We start from the raw sequence: 20,175 nt of genomic DNA, 5'->3' as shown, positions 1-20,175 counted from the left end.
TCGCCTCCCCTGAGGACATTCAGTCCCTCAACTCAGTCCTGCTGGAAACACAAAGCTGGCTGACAAGTAACCACCTGAAAGTAAATGCGCTAAAAACAGAATCCCTCCTAATATCAGCCCATAAGCAATCTTAGATCATTGAACAATGGCTGAATCAGCTTACTGCTTTTAACTGCAGACCCCACCTTGTGGACTCTGCATCCTCGCTTGGTATTATATTAGACAAAAGTCTGAACATGCAAAAGCACATCAGTTCCCCTACCAAAGGAGCGAACTTCCAACTCAGCATCCTAAGGAAGCTCAAACCCTTTCTCCCTGCTCATGACCTAAAGGTTGCAGTGCAAGCATTTGTGATTGTAAAGCTGGACTATGGTAGCACAACGCTTCGTGGCTTGCCCAGAGTGACAACGGCTCCTCTTAGGGTGGCCCTCAATTCTGCTGCTAGGCTCTTAACTGGCACACAAAAATACAGCCACATCTCTCCGGACTTGCTGGCCCTGAATTGGCTTCCATATGAAGCTCGGATACAGTTAAAAATTGCACGCATAGGGGCATGGCTTTCGGCCGAAGGAAAATGGCCGCTTAGTCCCGGAGCTCTAGAGTTGTTGCAGCCCATAATTTGAAATACGCACATTAATCCACATTACCGGGGTCTACTGAGGGGCTCCCCTGGCATCGGAGCGTGAGCGGCATCCATCGGTGCGGTTCCGGTTCTCCACGGACTGTTACGTCCGCTGCGTCCGCCGCCTAGCTGCCAGCGGCCCTCCGGGGCCTACAAGACCGGGGACTCTGTTGCTCTCTGCGGCCGGGGACGAAGGCGCGGTGCACGGGGGCACGCAGATGAGCATCGCCAAGCCCAGGGCCGCACTGTCATCGGCTCCGGCCCTCCCCCCTCCTCCCCCCCCGGCCGCGCCTTCTGCGGTGACATCTCTGGCCCTGTGAGAGGGGATCTTGGGACTGTTTCGACCCCCCCTGGGTGCCACTTCGTCCTTGGCTGTTCGTACTGCCCGGCACTGTTGCGGCCTGGAGCACTCTGCGGGGGACAGGGTCGGGTGAGTGTCGGAAGCGCCCTGGACTGCCCGCGTCCTGGCATCCCCCCGTACTTGGTGACTTTCTCGATCTGGCCCGCTGGGGGTCGCAATCCTGCTCCCTGGTGTTGGGCTGTCTCTCTGCCCCAGAGCTGTTGGCGGCCTCCTGTGCGGAACTTCAGCATCCCATGTGCTGCAGGCCTTCAGATCCTGACCTGGTGCTTTGGTGGGCCCCTGCCTGAGCGGTTGAGACTCCTTGACCTACCTGACACTTCAGTCGTGAGTGGCGGCCCTCGCTAGGTGTGATTTTCTGCCTGGGGGTGCGTGGATCTGGACTGGGTCGGCTTCCTGGTAGTCAGTGGCCGCCTCCACGGCACCCGCGGGGTACGACCCTGGGCGTTGGGCCTACCTCTTTCCCTCCGCCTTCTCCAGCTCGCGGAGGCGGTCCCCTCCCTGGCATTCCCCCCCCCCCCTCTGAAGACTAGGGGTCTGTGGCGCAGGAAACGACATAACCTGGACGCAGGCTTGGTTGTCCCCCTGGTGGATACTCCCTGTTTGTGACTCCGATATGTCCTTCGACCTGCGCCGAGATGGCGGGCAGGGGGCCCAGGAACCACACCGTCCAGGGTAAGCTAGACAAGTATGCCTACGATAAAGGACCTAACACTACGCCGCCACGGGGTAAACCGCAGGAGAACGATGGAGGAAAGAAAATTACACTGGAGGACGTCATGGGGGCACCGTCGAACGTCCAGCCAACGGTTGGCACGATTTTGACGGAAGTCTCCTTGCTAAGGGCGGACCTCCACAAAATGGCGGATAGGGTGAGAGAGGTGGAGAGTGTCAAAATCTCTGGTCCAGGACACTTCGGACTTGCAAATGTCAGTGGCCCGTCTTGAATGAATGAATGAATGACGTGAGTTTTATTATGCGCAAACTTTGCCCAATGGGCGTCAAGGCGCCTAATTCAAATAATACAGCTCGCAAATCAAACCAGCAGTCTATCATTGGTAAGCTTTGATAAAGTACCACGTCTTAAGGGCCTTTTTAAACAAATCAATTGAGGGTAGAGATTTAACCTCAATTGGAAGAGAATTCCAAAGCTTAGGAGCGACAGCAGAAAAGGCTCTCGCTCCCCATCTGGCTAGCTTTGTACGAGGCACTACCAGTTGAGATAGCCCAGCAGATCGAAGAGATCTGGTTGGGAGGTAGCGAGTAAGCAGAGACCCGAGAGCATCGTCCGTGCCAGCCGCAAGAGCTCTGTATGTAAGACATAGAATCTTAAAAGAGACTCTATGCTGAACAGGGAGCCAATGAAGATCTCTCCTGGCAGTCGTGGCTGAAGATGTCAAGGGAAGAGCCAGAACAAAACGCGCTGCAGCATTCTGTACGATTTGCAGTTGGTGGATGAGGCCCTTGTTGGACTCCGCATACAGGGAATTGCAGTAATCGAGCCTGGAGCCAACAAGGGCGACTGCAATCTGCTTACGAGCCTGGAGAGAAAGATAGTTACGGATCCTGTTTAGGATCCTGATAACACCCCAGCAAGTGGCCACAGTCCTATTTACTTGGAGCGTCATAGAGAGTGAGGTGTCAAAGACCACGCCGAGATTTCTGGCTGATTGGGAGGGAGTGGGGCAGATGCCAAGAGATGAGGGCCACCAATCGCTCGACCAAACATCTTGGTCTTTCCCAAAGACCAAGACCTCTGTCTTGTCGCCATTTAGCTTTAGGGAGTTGATGATCATCCAATCTGCAACATGCTGCATGCATTACCTAAAGCTAATGGCGGATGTATGAACAGAGGAATGAGCCAGAGACACCATGATCTGGGTGTCATCGGCGTAGGACACCACCTCCATCCCCTGCGATCTTACTAGTCTAGCAAGGGGGGCCACATAGATGTTAAACAGGGTCGGACTAAGGGCCGACCCCTGTGGCACACCACATTGCAGTGACTTGGCAGGGGAGAGGAAATTTCCAAGCTTTACTCTCTGTTCTTTACCTAGGAGAAAGGAGTTCAGAAGATTCAAAGCCGGCCCAGTAACCCCTGCCTCCCTAAGCCGAGATGTTAGAATGGCAGGAGACAGGGTATCGAACGCGGCTGTGAGATCTAATAGGACAAGTACCGTAGTTTGGCCACTATCCACTTTGCGTCGGATGTTATCTACTACAACAGTGAGTGCGGATTCAGTACTATGATGCTTTCTGAATCCATGCTGTGTGTTGTCAAGATACTCACTGGTCTCAAGAAAAGTGGAAAGGTGATAATTGAGGTGTGCCTCCAGTATTTTTGCAGGGGCCGGGAGCAGAGAGATTGGCCTGAAGTTTTTAAGAAGGCCAGGATCCAAAGACGGTTTCTTGAGGAGAGGCTTCACAATAGCCTTCTTCCACACAGGTGGAAAGGAACCCGGGATAATAGCCCTATTCATGACTTCTAACATAGGGGGAAGAATGCTGTTTCTGCACTCCTTCAGTATTTTTAACGGTAAAGGATCCATTGGGGAGGAAGATTTAGTCCTATCAAGTAGGAGGTTCAGTCCTTCCAAAGACAATAGAGGAAATTGCATAAATAGTTTGGAAGGGCCTTCACCCAAAGTGTCCAGACTGGCTATGGCAGAAGGAATATCCTTATCCAAGGAGTGACATTGAGCTTCTAAAGCGATGTGAATATCCGAGATTTTACTGTGAAAAAAGTCGGAGATGTTATTACAAAGATCCTGAGAACTAACTACAGGATCAGGGAGTTGGAAAGAGCATAGTGAATCAGCAATTTTAAAAAGTTCCCTGGATGAAGTTAGGGAACATGTAAGATTGGAAAAGTACTCCTGCTTCTCCACTACAACTCTCTGTTTATAGTCCCGTAAAGCGGACTTATGAGCCTCTCGGTCTTTCGGATCCCAGGATTTCCTCCAGCTTCTCTCGCTGCTCCTACACCCCTGCCTTAAAAGTCTCAGATGTTCAGAGAACCAGGGTGCAGTGGGTTTCTGCCGGGCTACATATCGAAGGGAGGCGGGGGCAAGCTTTTCCACAGCATTAGTAATGGAATCCGTAAGTTCTTGAGCTGCCTCACCCGCATCCTTCAAAGAGAAAGGTTCCAAGATCTGAATATGAGAAGCGATGGTATCATCGGTGATATTTCTAAAGTTTCTCCTAAGAGTGAATGAGGTAGCGACATGATTGGCTGAGGGGGGGGCAGAAAGAGCAAGTTCAAGCGGTACAGCAAAATGATCTGTTTAGACCAACGGCAGGGGCGAGCCAATAGATAACCTAGAGTCACTAGAAAAAATCCCATCAAGGATATGGCCAGCCTTGTGTGTTGGGCTACTCACCAACTGAACCAGGTCGAAGGCTCCGAGTGATTCAATTAATGTCTGGGTATCCTTTGAGCTGATTTCATCGAGATGGAAATTGAAATCACCCAAGATGGAAAGACAGGATTTTCCAAAATACGGTTCTAGGATTCTGAGTAAATCTAAAGAAAAGCTCGCCCTAGGGCCGGGTGGCCTGTATATGAGTATCCCAGTAAAAGAGATAGATGGAGCACACAAAATGCAAAAGTAAAGTGCCTCAAAGCGATCTCCAGGCATTGATAGAGATTTAATAGTGCAAGAGAAAGAAGATTTGAAAAGAACAGCAATTCCTCCTCCTTTACGCAGTGATCTATCCTGCCTATGGAGAGAATAGCCATCAGGAATGGCCAAGAGTAAATCGTGACCGGAGGAAACCGAGGCCCAAGTCTCCGTAATAAAGACCCAGTCCGGCTGTCTTTCTTCCACAAAATCGTGGAAGGCAACATTGTGCTTGATCAGCGATCGCGCATTAATTAGGAAGCCAGTTTTAGACATCGGAGCAGAAAGGCATCCCGAGCGCGAATGGGATCTTATAGGACTGGGAACCGAGCAGAAAAAGGAAACCCTACATGTCAGACATCGCTGGGAATGTAGGATTCCTTCAGGAGAAAAGCGGTGAGAGCATCGTTGCTCTGATGGTCTAAGAGCCATGAGTTCCGACATGGAGTATTGCGTAGGTACCTCATAGAGTGGAAGGGGGTTGCCCGCCGAGTCCAGCCCGCCCTGCAGCACGTCCTCAGCGCGGACGGGCGCAGACGGGCTGAACTCAAGCGTAACTCCGGCGGAAGTCTGGCGATCCCGCTGCGCGATGTCGCTGCGCGTAGGCATGGCTGCTATTTATGTTGGTCGAGCCTCCTAAATGAGGACTAGACCGCGATGTGGCTCATCCCTAACCCAATATGGCCGCCAACGAGACAGTGGCAAGGGACCCGCGAAATGCGGTGCTTTTTCCAAGTTACCGTGCAGGGAAGAATGACAGCGTGCAGGTAAGCGTGGCCGGCAGTGTTAAAAGCAGGGGAAATATCGTCCAAACGAAAAACAACCTAAATGACAAAACGGGAATATTAAAATATGCAGGAGCTGCACAATGATAAAGCGCTGCAAAGGAAATGCGCCAAGGCTGAATGGGAGCTCACCTAAGATTTGCCTGCTATTTATGCTGGTCGAGCCTCCTAAATGAGGACTAGACCGCGATGTGGCTCACCCCTAACCCAATATGGCCGCCAACGAGACAGTGGCAAGGGACCCGTGAAATGCGGTGCTTTTTCCAAGTTACCGTGCAGGTAAGAATGACAGCGTGCAGGTAAGCGTGGCCGGCAATGTTAAAAGCAGGGGAAATATAGTCCAAACGAAAAACAACCTAAATGACAAAACGGGAGTATTAAAATATGCAGGAGCTGCACAATGATAAAGCGCTGCAAAGGAAATGCGCCAAGGCCAAGGGGATGCAAGAGAATCCTACCTCTGGGAGCCTGTAGTCATCTAATCCACCTTCAAGTTTCTCTTTCAGAGCACTGTTGGTTTGCTTGATATTCTGAATCTGTTGTTTGATTGAAACCAATTCCATGTCCAGCTGCCTTAGGACAGTAGTCGCAGCAGTCGCATTTGCAGAAACTGCTGCCACATCCTCTTGGGTAAGAAACGTTCCTTTTGGTGGTTTTCTTTTAGCTCTGTTTTTAGCTTGAGATAGATACTTTTCTTTCTTCACATGAGGAATTGTGTCATTTTTGGCACCTGCAAGGTTCCTCTTGAGAAGTGATGAATGTGGCATTCACAGCCCTCGCGCAGTTAAATCTCAGGCACAGCGCTGCTTTTAGTCCCACTGGACGCCAACACCCCTTTCTCGTGAAACTGCATGCGCCTTGAAAAGGACAACAGGATGCTGATGGAGAAGCTGGACGACCAGGAGGGGCGCGCAAGACGGAACAACGTACGGATCATAGGTATTCCAGAGACGGAGGGGACTCAGGCTATGGATCTATATATTGAAGAGCTGATTAAAACCAGGCTGCAGCCGAAGGGCCTTTCCCACTTCTTCTCTGTTGAGCGTGACCTCACTCTGCTTACCTGGAATGTGCGTGGGTTGGGGGATAAGGTGAAGAGGGGTCTATTGCTGCAGTATCTGAAACGATGTGGCCCCGCAGTGGTATTCTTGCAGGAAACACACCTGGTAGGGTCAGCAGTCGGAGCAATGGATAGGTGGGGTTACAAAATGGTGGCCCATGCTGATATCTCCTCCGGTTCAAGGGGCACTGGGATCCTTATAAAGAAAAACTTTCTGCTGTTGGTGCACCAAACACGAGTAGATGGCCAGGGCCGCTTCGCAGCGTTAACCTGTCAATGGGAGGGACGAATGTTCAATCTGGTCTCTGTGTATGTACCCCCGGCACTCCACGCACAAGCTCACTCAGCTCTCACAGCATTTCTCCTTGCGCTACCTGCTGCGGCGCTACTGATGGGGGGCGACTTTAATGATATCATTGATGGCACCCTAGGCAGATTCCCTATTAGGACGGAGCTGCAGGGTGGGCGACGTCTTCTTGGTCTAGTGGACGCCCTTGGTCTTACAGATAGTTGGAGATTCAAGCACCCGGTTGAGACCCGCTTCACTTACTACTCTTCAGTACACACCGGTCACACACGCATCGACTATTTTCTATTGTCTGCAGACGCCTTAGCAGGTGTGGAGGAGGTCACTATACGTCCAAGGGGTATCTCAGACCACTCCCCAATACTTTTAAAATACTCCCTTCGCCAAACGGGTAGAAGGCGAATGTTTCCGATACACGCCGGATTCCTGCAGGTGGTCCCGGTCATGACAGCACTCACACGCACTACTAAGCAGTACTTCCAAGAAAATCAAGGTTCGGTGGACTGCCCTAGTACGCTCTGGGAGGCTTATAAGATGGTCCTCCGGGGGCAAGCGATGGGCTCGATCACGGGGCATAAGAGGGAGCAACGAGCGACGTTAGACGGCCTTGAGACGGAATTATCTCTGGCTATTGCGCATCAGGAGGCCCACCCGTCACTGGGAGCTACCCGCAAGGTCCGGCTCAAACAGGCCGAGGTCCTGTCCCTGAAGAGGGAAATGGTACACGCTAGGATCCAAACCACTCGACATAGGATATACGAGCTGGGAGATAAGGCGGGGAAGATGCTGGCCTGGCTAGACAGGAAGGACAGGGCGTCCAAAGTTATTGCGCAATTGATGTCCCCCACTGCCCCTATGGTATCTGATCCTGATGGTATAGTCAATATACTGGCTGACCATTATGAGCGGATCTACACCCCCCAGACGTCCTATACGGTCGCTGAGGCATACAACTACATTAAAGATCTCACGATACCCAAGCTCTCCTCGGAGGCAGCGCTGCTTCTAGAGCCAGATATTACGACGGAGGAGGTGCAGGCCGCTACCTACGCACTGGCGTCCGGCAAGGCGCTAGGTCCGAACGGGCTTCCACTTGAACTACATAAGAGAACGATACAAACGACGGACCCTTTTTTCTGCACATGTTATCTGATCCCCTCAAGCGTGGGGAGCTGCCGAGAGATCAGCGGCTAGCAACGATTGTTGCAGTTCATAAGCTGGGCAAGTCGGTGACGGACTGCGCTTCCTATCGTCCGATATCTCTCATCAATGCTGAGCCCAAAATACTAGCCAAATTACTTGCGTTAAGATTGACTCCCCATCTCGCGTCACTGATTAGTCCGGACCAATCTGGTTTCATGCCGCATCGGAGCACAGCCCTTAACCTCCGTCGTCTTCATGCTGTCATGGCGCGTTCGGCACTTACAGGAGAGCCGGCAGTCATCCTCTCCCTGGACGCAACTATGGCATTCGATACAGTCGAATGGCCTTACCTATTTGCGGTGCTCCAACATATGGGGTTCGGCCCAAAGTTCTGCGCCTGGGTTCGTTTACTATATACTAGACCACTGGCGCATGTTGCTGCTAATGGGCACATTTCACGAGACTTCCCACTGGGCCGTGGCACAAGGTAGGGGTGCCCGCTGTCCCCGCTGCTTTTTGCATTGCTTTTGGAGCCTCTCGCGATTTGGGTCAGGTGGGAGCCCTCTATCAGGGGACTCCAATGGTCCGATGGGTGGGAGGACCGTATATCTCTGTACGCCGATGATATACTCTTATATCTCACCTCCCCAAAAAAATCTATTCTTGAATTATTAAATGTTTGTGAGAAGTTCGGTAGGGTGTCTGGTTACAAGATCAACTGGACCAAGTCCGTCCTTCATGTACTGTCTGGCCCACCTCCCACACTGCCCATGAGCTGCCCCCTACGGGTCGCGACGGCACCATTCAAATATCTGGGTATTCTCATTACGTCGGACCCCGCCAAATTTTATTTTCTGAACCTTCGACCACTACTGGACAGGTTCAAACGCGACGTCAGAGTGTGGCAGACTCTTCCCCTCACACTCCTAGGAAAGGCGGCACTGTACAAAAATGATGGCGCTCCCGCGCTTTCTGTATGTGCTAGAGAATTGCCCTTTTTTCTACTTCAAGGCGATGGCTGCGGCGGCATCCCACCTGCTTTGGGGGGCAAAGCCACCTCGAATCGCCCAGGATAAACTGACCAGAAACTGGTACGATGGGGGGATAGCGCTCCCGAACATTGAGCTCTATTACTGGGCGGCACACCTTAAGCAGATCAATTTTTGGTTACATGCCCCGCGTACTTTGCTGACAGGCATTCTCTTGATGGTAGGGGTCTGCTCCGCAATCTTTACTCCCGCCGCCCTCCATCGGATCTGGTGGGTCCCACTCAACACTCAGTACAGTTATGGTACAAGGCCAATAGACGTCTTAAATGCAATGTCATTCTCACCCAAATGAAACCGCTGTGGGACTCTTGGCAACTGGGCTTCTTTCGCAACAGCAAGGGGTTCCAGGCTTGGGACTTCATTGGCATATCAGTGGTAGGTGACCTATGGAGAAAGGGTGACGTTGTTGACTTCAGCCACCTGCAAGCGCAGTATGAGATGTCACTGACGGAGAGGTTCAGGTACCTGCAGATTGCGCACGCGTTACACTCGGTTATCCCAGTGGGCACTGTCCTGCAGGAGTCGTCCCCGCTTGAAGACAGGCTTCTGACAGACCACAACAGATAGGGCCACCTCCTTTACTTATAAGAAACTCATTAATAATCTTCCGGACGTAATGTCAGCATTGAAACTGAACTGGGCTGGAGAGGTGGGCCCCTTTGACGACTCCGAATGGCAGGAGGCCCTCGCCTCACCACGTGTAACTGCTATCCCCTCCAGGTTAAAGCTGGTCCAACTAAAGATATTGCACCGCACATATTACACGAGAACGACCCTGTACAAGATAGGTAAGGCTACGCATAAGTTCTGTCTTCGTGGCTGTGGGCAGGAAGGAACGTTCTTTCATACTATTTGGGACTGTAGACACATGACAATGTACTGGACAGCAGTAATGCGCACTATTTCCCAAGCGATTGATATCTCCTTGTTGCCGGAGCCTCGCCGCTGTTTGTTGAACGTGTGGGAGCCTAACGACTTGAACCATCGCCAGCTGGACTGGGTAATGTTAGGCATGATGATTGCAAAGCGCAATATTGCTATGCTGTGGGGATCGGCGGTTTCCCAGACGCTCAACAAATGGTGCAAAGATATGGATGAGGCGATGGTAGCAGAGAGGGCTGTCTTCATCCATCGTGGTTGCCCGGAAAAGTGGGAGGGCATCTGGGGGGCCTGGAACAAATTCAGAGGTTGTATTTGTGAGCCGCCGCGTCCAGCTGGGGATGATGAGGACTCAGACTGATTAATTGCAGGAGCCATGCTAGAATGGGTTATGATATGCTCTATCATGTTATTACTTATGGTTTTCTCCCGTAAAGCTTTGAACCGAATGTGACTATTCTGTACCTGCTGACTTGTTTGTGTATGATGTGAAAAACAGAGAAGAAATTGTAAGAAGCTGTTCCTATTGTTTTGTTGAGATGAAAATAAAAATATTCCCCCAAAAAAATTGCACGCATGGCACACAAAGCCATCCACTTCAAGACCCCAATGTACCTCCTTCAGAAACTGGAGCGCTCATGTAGTTCAAGAGCCTCCAGAAGCGCCAGCACCCTTTTACTCAAACCACAAAAATTCAAGAAAAAAAAAGACCTATAATCGAGCCTTCTCAGGTATGGCGGCGAGGATCTGGAACTCCCTTTACTCCGAAGTCAGGCTGATCCCTTCCACTCTTCTCCTAAAAAAATAGAAGTCAAAGGCTCTTGATGAAGAAATTTCTGCCTCAGTCTGTCTTCCCCACTTGAGTCTGGGGCTATAGACACCGATTTGTGGCCCAGCTGCTTGACTCGCGAGAATGTCGGACATTTTAAGACTGTGGACTTTTTGCTATGTTGAATCTGTTTGTTTGCCTGTACCCTTCTTGCTGCATAATCTGTAAAGCACCCCAATACCCTTGGTGGTCATGTTCACGCTATATAAATCTTTCTAAATAAATAAATGAAATTAAATAAATCAGGTGTTTCCACAGTGATATGTTCATTGAACACCGCTCAGAAATTGAGTCCTCAGCAGCCTGGGCATTCCTTAGTTTAAGGCCAGCTACTTTCTTCTTTTTAAATAGAGGTTTTGATTTATCTTCTTTTTTATATTACAGTCCGAAGTACGATGTGTATCTCTGGACTTTGTTCATTCTTCTGATTTGTGTTCGGACCGTCCGAGTTTTTTGATGAACCCAGAAAGGAACGAGTATCAGTATCCCGATACCTGTCAGGTGTTCTAATGTTATCACGATTTCTAAGGTTATACCTCCTTTCGTAGGGCTTCTGTTGAGGAGACCCAACCCTAGATTGTGACCTATACTTTCTATTGTGTATTATCCTATGTCTTTTTAGAGGAATCAGCTGCTTGCTTGGACTTATCATTTTCAGGACTACCCATTACTTGTTGTTTTGTAGCTTTAGCTCCCAAATTATCTCAACCTAATTTGGGGTATGTATATTTGATAATTTCAGATAATTCTTGCTCTTGTTGTGCAGGAGAGCATTCCCTCAGGCGCTGGCATATAACCACCGCTGATGCCTCCCGTTTTATGTTGGCTAACAATTGTTGATACCTGGGGAAAATTGCCTAATAATTTCATCCCGAGGTTCAGTGCAGGTTCTGCTCCATACTCATTCTCGATTTGTCATAATTCGTCTGACATCACTGCTACTGAAGGGATACCATGAGCCCTGGTATAGATGGCAGCGAAAACTGTACCCCAATATGTACAATGAGCTATCCCCTTTGGCAAGCAAATTGTCAGTATTCTGTGTTCTTCTCGTGTGCCTGTGTGTGGAAACACTGCCTCTGTGTTATTTTCTGTGTTACACAAAATGTCATTTGCTCATGTTTAGTGGGCATTCTTCCCATAACCGCGTTCAGCGTCTGTGGGGTGATTTTATTTGCAGTCCGTTGACCTGCTGGTGTAACCCTTGTAGGTTGAAGTGTGTGCTCTCATAACAAACTGTGTCAGATTTCTGTACAGTTTTATTATATCTTTGTTAAGTGGACACAAGTCTGTTATTGGTAATGTGTCAACATCTGGATGCGGTGTGTATGCAGCTAGGAACAGCCTAGTCGCTCCATTTCTGCTGAGCTGACCGAGTCTTACTTCATCTGTGGTGTGGGAGGGTGCCTTTAAACCAGTTTATATGCTCCTGGTAACTGTGCAGAACTTCAATGTCCTCGTACGGACAGTATTCTTCCGTTGTTTCATCCGAGGCGTAAGAATGAAATGTTTTTGTGCGTGCGTCTGCAGATGGGAATTTGACCCATGAATAGAATTCCTCCATCCTGAATGACTTGTGTGCCTCAATCACAAATGTTACAGTCCGACCTACTGCTGAGACTCCAAACTGTGCTAGTTTTAAAGTGTGTTTATGACCTTTTCTGAAATTATTATAGCACCATCCTGCTTCCCACCCCGCTGCATTTGCATGTAATGCTGGTGCAGCCTTCTCTTCTACAGACATTGTTGAACGGAAAATAAGATAAGGTTTTATGCACAATGTATAAAACTATAATAATTCAAGCTTGAATACACCTACAGTCAATACATAGGATATGCCTACTCACCTGCGGCAGATTTTGCCCTCCCCACTTTAAACATCTCTTGCTTAATGTTGGGCGACATGTTGTGTAGTTCCTATAAATATATATAGAATCTGTGCATTTAGACAACAAACTATGATATTGGTGACCAGACTGATTCCAGACACCACCAACGGATATGTTCGCCTGTATACCAGCTAGCTCACAGTACCATTAGCAACTCTTCTTACCAAGGAGAAAATAGTTTCTGGCAACTATAGAACATGATAACCCTGACCCCTCAGGAATCATGGAAACAGTACAGTACTTTTCGCTCAGTCACTTGTGCTCACTTTGTCTCAGACACAGAATAAATGACCAGACGTTTTCAATAAGCATTTATTGAACCAGCGTCATTCTAGTGTAAAATGTGTGCTGTAACAACCATAAGACAGAAACAGATCCATACAGTCATAAGCACCAATAGAGTAAATAGATGGTAGAATTCTACCATAGTGCTAAAACAAGGGATATATGCAGGTATATAAATACATGACAGTAATAATGCGTACTCCTACGATGTTAACCCTAACTAGATGTACCTAAGTGTACCTAGCAAGTATGTAGGTGTATAGCCAAGAATCCTGCTAGGACGAAGCCAACCCCATAACCTGAAGTGAGAAAATTAATGACCCCGTCTTTTTCTCGAGTTGGACACCCCACGAGGGATGTCAGACCACTGCGTGCTGGAGAATCTGCGTGCAGGGACCTCAACATCTCATGTCAGCATGGAAGTCTTTCTCCTCTCTCTGCCCCAGCAAAGATTTGGTGCTTATATACCCAAAAGGTACCCTCAGGGGTTCTACCTTGCTGTGTCATGTCGGCCGAGGATGAAGATCGGGATGACCCTTATACATAGTTATTATACAGAAGATGGTATTCCTGCTGAGATTCTGAGAATCCTCGTGCATATTTTTAGAGAAAACCACAGGACATTTATGCAGCACCTAACTAGGTAAAAGGTCAGGGCAAAACCCTTTATGGAGTACAATGGCACGGTAAATGTAGGTGAAAGGTTAGGTGACTACCCAGGCCTACATTGGGTTACATTGCGAATCATAACAGCACCCTTCAAACCTCTGAGTCTGTTCTACGAGTCTTAGTCAATTTCTTCTGGGTCAAAGAGTCTTCGAGGTCAACGATTCTCAGATAGGCGTCAGATGTTTCTCCCTCTGCACCTTCAGCAACGTTTACCTCCTCATCGCTCGACAGATCCTGGTCTCTCAGGAATGGAGTAGGTTCCTGCCCATTCATGGAGTAGTGTGCCTGTCTCTGCTTCTTCCTAAGCATCATTTGACCTGAGGTGTTGCAGTTGTCGCTTCGATAATCGATCGGCTGGCAGAGGTTGCAGATTGGGTGATGGTCCTGTGTGAATTTGTGGTGACAATTTGGGCAGAACTGGAAGGGAGTCTTCTCCATTATGCCGAACAGGGAGGCCCCTGTCCGGGCATTCTCAAAATAGTCAAGGAAATCTCCTTTACACTGAAGTCTCCTCTGGTACTTATTATTTGATGTTCTTCTCTGAATTTTGGCCAATCTTTCCACAAAGTTCTCCAGAACATTTACTTCCTCGTGTTGGTGCCACGGACCAAGTATCCAGACCCAACCACAGACAAAGAATCTGAAGATGGCGACCAAAGGTGGGAGCTTCCAGGGGAGGGCGTACAACATCAAAGGAAGCACCAAATTGGGATTCTGTCGAAGCCCAAATACAACAAAAACAGTAGGACTACAAAAATGTGAGAGCCACTAGATGGCGAAATAATGCACAGCATGTGAAAACAGAAAAAAATTCCCGCTGTCAAAACCAATGGTTTCGTGATAGTTCTGATAAACGTGTCCACACGAAGTGAAGGAGGTTGGAAGAGGCAGAGTCGTTGCAGGCGGTGGAGGCAGAGCAGGTGTAGCCAAACAGGCCACTGCAGGAGCAGCCTCTGAAAAGTGTCCATCATCTGCTGCAGAGTGAACAAGAATGCAACTGGCACCTACATGAGCTCGGTCTCTTTATAGTAGTGCACCATCAACTAACTGCTCCAACGAAACCATCACCTTCCCAGACTGGAAACATGCTGAGATCAACCCCCAACTGAAAAAGCCATCCTCAGACCTGACATACCTCAAGAACTGAACACTGATCTCCCTCCTCCCCTTCCCAGCCAAGGTCACTGAGAAAGCCATCAACGCCCAACTCTCCCGAGTTCAAGTGAACCATGTCATGGACAACTCTCATTCCGGCCTCCCAAAGCAACCACAGCACAGAGAGTGCACTCCTTGCCGCCATCGACAACATCCGCTCCCTCCTCGGCTGGGGCTAGACCGCAGCCCTCATCCTACTAGACCTCTCGGCCGCCTTCGACACTCTCCCAACCGCACCCTAAACTCAAGATTCCACGACGCTGGCATCCGTGACAAGGCTTTGGACTGGATCCACTGCTTTATCACCAGCCAGTCAGACTTTCACCGTTCCTCTCAGAACCCACGGAGATCAGCTGTGGAGTACACCAGGGTTCCTCCCTGAACCCCACCCACTTAAACATCTACATGGCCTCCCTCGCAGCCATCATCAGAAGCCAAGGACTTAACGTAGTCTCCAATGCAAACAACACGCAGCTGATCATCTCCACACCAATGAACCCACAAACAGAACCAACTTCCACAGTAGAATGAAGGCCATTGCAACCTGGAAGAACGAGAGCTGCCTCAAGCTCAACTCTGACAAGACCGAAGTACTCAGCCTGGGACCCACCCCTTCAGCCTGGGACGACTCTTGGTGGCCAGCCACTCTGGGATCTCCCCCCACCACAACAGACCAATCATGCAACCTTGGAATCATACTCGACTCATCACTCACTATGAACCGCCAATTCAAGTTTCCTCAGCCTGCATTGACATGCTCCGCCTGCTTCGAAAGACATTCAGATGGATCCCCACAGAATCCAGAAAGTCACCCACGCACTCATCAGCAGCAGACTCTACTACAGCAACGCGATCTATGTCAGCGTCACCCAGAAAAAGCTCGAGAAACTACAGAACGTCCAAAAAGTTGCAGCTAGACTGGTCCTCAACATACCCTGCCGCACCCACATCACGCAACACCTCCGACAACTCCACTTGGTCCCAGTCAACAAGTCACTTTCAAACTCCTCACTCACGCCTACAAAGCTTTAAATGACGAAGGACCAGCATACCTGAACCACCGCCTCACATTCCACATACCCACCAGACAACTCCGATCCTCCCAACTTGCTCTTGCCTCCATCCCCAGGATCCACAAGACCAGAACCGGAGGAAGGACGTCCTCCTACCTCACCGCTAAGACCTAGAGGATCCTGTCCGTCCACATCGCTGACCCAATTCAGGAAGGACCTCAAGACTTGGGCTCTCAGAAAGCTCCTCTACTCCGTCCAACCGGCAGCCCCCCCTCATGGGTTAGTAGCCACGCTTTACAAAGCCCCGATTGATTGAGTGATGGCACCTATAAGATTGAAGAGGGTTGTCCTCTCTGGAGTGTGACCGATGGTAATACTCCTGATAGGCCACCTCCTCATTTAAGGTCTTTTCCTTAAACTACAGTACATAACACACATCTTGCTGTGGTGGACTGTAGGCTGCCTCTGAAGTGTCTTGATCGTTGAGGTCAGTATGCAGCTCGAAATTTAGACTCTGGTGAGGAAGGCCTGCAGTCACCTTCAAGGGTGAAAAGATGGCTGGCTCAGGAACGACTGTCATGACCAGGCTGTGGTACCATTGCTGGGTCCGGCCTCGACAGAGTGTAATGGGCAGTTGTTGGCGGAGTAGGGTTGCGATGTTGACTGAGGCTTTTTTCTCATAGTCAGTGATGCGGATAAAACAGTCACCAGTGAGGCCGACCAGGGAGCTGGATTTTGTGCAGATAATTTCACAATAGTGTACCTCTTTCCTGTAGTATTTTCTTCAGGAAACTACAGTTTCTTCCAGTCAAGCGTTGGGTACATGTTCATTAGGGTGCAAATCTAGCACTGGAAATTACGCATTTTCTTTGTTGCCATCATGGAAGTTGTTGTTGGAGCACTCTTCACATAATCATCTTCAGACGATGGACCACCCTAAACATGAGGGTACTTTTTCTCAAGTATATACAATGGCAACTTCCTCTTCCTATCGCCCTTAGAGTCTTATAAGGAAGAGTCTGAAATGTCACAGCGTGAAGCCCTGTGCGCGGGATAGACTACAAAAACATTGCTCAAGTGGATCATCTAAATAAATATGTTTCTATCCACAGGTCGAGCGGAGTTTAAAAAAAGATGTCATTGACCGCTTGAGACAGAAAATGGAGCTTTCCCAAAAAATTACCCTAAAAACAACTTAGAATAATCTGAAAGCTGAAGATAGGGCTAGATCAATCCTAAAGCAGACCAGGAAAGTAACCAGATAATGCCACTGAGAGCTTAGAGCAAAGCTCTTCACGGGGACTCCCTTACACACATGCAGTCAAAATCAGTGCCATGATAGCCTCTCTGAGGTGGATGTGCTAGTAAACAAACATGGTTATTGAGGCCTATAGCTATTTATAACACTGTTTAATGCTATTTAAAGCTACCAGAGATTCCCAGATTGATTACAGACAATGGTTCAAGCATGTGAATATATTATTTTGTAATGTTATTGCATTTATGTAGCGCTTACGATCCCTTGCGATGCGGTGAAGCACCGGCCAGAATGCTGCTCTGGAATCCAAGGTTAGTGTTTAATTCAGAGGCTACTGAGATTAGCAGTGTGCTCTCAAGAAAACCCTTCATAACATTTACTGTAGTTTCTTTGTGGTGTTTTAAATTAACAAGAATTAGGTGTGATCCATATTGGCTGGAAGGTATGTCTGCTATGCAGATGGTTGGTGGCATTAACAGATGAGACAGAGGAGATTTGGTATTGTTAGGTTAGAAGTATGACTTTCAAAGAAGGCATGGTTATGATTTTTGAAATTTTGGAATGAAATCAGGGCATGGCAGAAATACAATAAAAAACATTACGGAAACATGCATGTAACATTAAATAGGCTGGGCTCTGAAAGAGGAGGCATCCACAGAATTGAAAGTAAGAAAAAGCTCAAGGGGAGAGGAGAGATTTACCTGCATGGTTTTAAGAATATAGAGGAGGCATTTTTGAGACAGCATGCAAACTGAAGAGACAAGTCTGTGTGACAAAGTGCTGTAATAGGTAATTTGATACACACTAGAATTGCATAACAGACTATCCGCTACTAAGCTACCACTATACAGCTGCTTGAGCAAGGATAGCTAATCAGCTCAGGGGTTGGAAGTGCAAAAGTTAATGGCTGGATGCATATACGGGAAAATGTCAAGAGCTTTAGGCTGCGCTCAAAGCAGTAACTTTAAGATCACAGCAACCATGTACACATTGAAGAAGGTGCAGTTTAGAGAAGAGCATTGAGTGGCTAAGCAAAATGAAGGTTGATCAGACAAATAAAAAGAGGGAAGATGCAATGATTTAAAGTGTCCTGTCCGAAAGGAAATTGCCCATACGATGCGACTCATGTCTCGTGAGCAATTATGAGGATCTTCAGCATGATGGATGGCTGTTCAGAGAGCTAAATCATCTATGCATACCAAAACTAGTGTGGCCAAGCTATCAATATCAGCATGTGGATTGCCTCTAAACTTTGGAAAGGAGGGGAAATGACAAAAAGCAAAGACGTTTTACCAAGTCATCGAGAAAGCATTGCCATTGGAACATGTTTGCAAAACCTAGCTTTTGTAATTTGGCATTTCTGGATTTTCTTGGTTTTGAAGAGGAATAGGTGGTACAATCCCACTGCCGCAGATATGTAGCAGCTGGTCCAGGTGGATCCCCTATTCATCGAAGTCTGACAGTAATCAACCGAGTGTATCTGTATGCTCATTCTGAACACCCAACTGATGCGCAACAGCAACGTCCGCTTTGTTGGTCATGGCCTAGTTCCACGGTTCATGCGCCTCCTCACAAAGGGAGTGCAATCTCCTGCTCTCTTTTTTGACACACACAGAGGTAGTGTTGTTGTTTATGATAAGAACAACCTGAGTCACTAGTTGTGGCAAGATAGCCTAAAGGTCTAATCTGATCGCTTTACAAATCTACGCTGTTAATATAAAGCAGCTTCAATTTTTTTCAGCTAAACCCCTCGTGTTCCTGCATACGAGTCCTAAATTGTCTGTTGTCATGAGGACTTTAGTCTGATAAAACTGTGGTCATTCTGTATTGTGGTTTCCTATATATCTCCACAATAAAAGGGCCTGTTTTAGATGTTGAGACCTCCACAATGTTGTCCCATGAACCAGTCAACTGTTGCCACTGCGAGTCCAATTCTTGCAGAACCCACCTCACAAAAAACCTACAGAAAGGAAATAGGTCTATGAAGGATGACATTAGACCCAGCACTGACTGAAATCCTTATGGTGTTTGCATATATTGGCAGAAATAAAGAGAATCCAGATTTTAGTTGTGTGTGCATTAAAATACTTTTCCTTTAAAGGAAAGGCACTATTTGGGCATTTATTTATTTTTGTGTGTTGCTCAGTTCTGAGTTTATAGTCCATAACACCTCCATTTGAATAGGACTTCCACGTAAAATCTAAGTTTTACATTATAAACCTTTTGACAAATCAAACAGAAAAGGGCTTTGAAATGAGAGAACTACTCAACAAAAACCATGAAGGTGTGCTAGAGGTTATTTAACGTGAGACACTGATACACCTCTCTGGCTCAGGTGGTGCAATAGAGGTCTCACTTTCATTGTGTGCTTTTATAATATTATGTTTAGTATTTAGTTGTGTGAATTAAATCACTTTTCTTTTTAATAATATAAACAGTGAAAATTAAAAATTATTGTGTACTTTTTAGCATCCTTTCACGTTTATGTAATCCTTGTGGTTGCAGTACAGCTTTATTTTGGCTGTACCTGGTTTAACTATGATGTTGATAATTAGATACAATAAAGTGCCTTCCACGACTTTCCCCTTCAACCTCAGGAACGTCATTCTTTAGTAACATATTGGGTGACCAGCAGTGTTCCCCCTAAAGTGCGCGGCTGCGCTCCCGCGCACCTTCAAGGCATCGAGCGCGCAGTGTGCAGTGTGTGGCGCGCACACGTTCTTGCCGCCGCCCGCTTTTAAAATGCGAGCGGCGAAAAACGGCAATTTACTGGTTGCTTGAGACCTTTGGGAAAGTATTCCTGTTAATCAGAGCGCCCGTCATGCGCTGTAATTAACAGGAATATTTTTAGAATGGCCCATAATCGGCACCCAGCAGCGCTGTATTTAGAAAAGAAATGAAGCAATTCTGAAAGCACGATGTGTGCTTTACACATCGTGCTTTCAGAATTGCTTCATTTCTTTTCTAAATACAGCGCTGCTGGGTGCCGATTATGGGCCATTCTGAAAATATTCCTGTTAATTACAGCGCAAGACGGGCGCTCTGATTAACAGGAATACTTTCCCAAAGTCGTCGTGCTTTCAGACTGGTGGTGGCGAGATGAGGTTTCAAGGCCGGCTGTGAAAAGCAAGCACTGTAAAGTGAACTTTACTAAACAGTCGAAGCAGGGGGGTTCTTGGAATCTGCAGTAAAGTTCACTTTGCAGTTTTTGCTAGGGCAGGCTGCTACTATTTCAAAGCTCAATTGTTTTTTTA

The sequence above is a fragment of the Lissotriton helveticus genome, chromosome 6 (genome assembly GCF_964261635.1).
Source record: "Lissotriton helveticus chromosome 6, aLisHel1.1, whole genome shotgun sequence".
In the NCBI taxonomy this organism is placed as follows: Eukaryota; Metazoa; Chordata; class Amphibia; order Caudata; family Salamandridae; genus Lissotriton; species Lissotriton helveticus.
Note: the sequence above shows the minus strand (reverse complement) of the source record.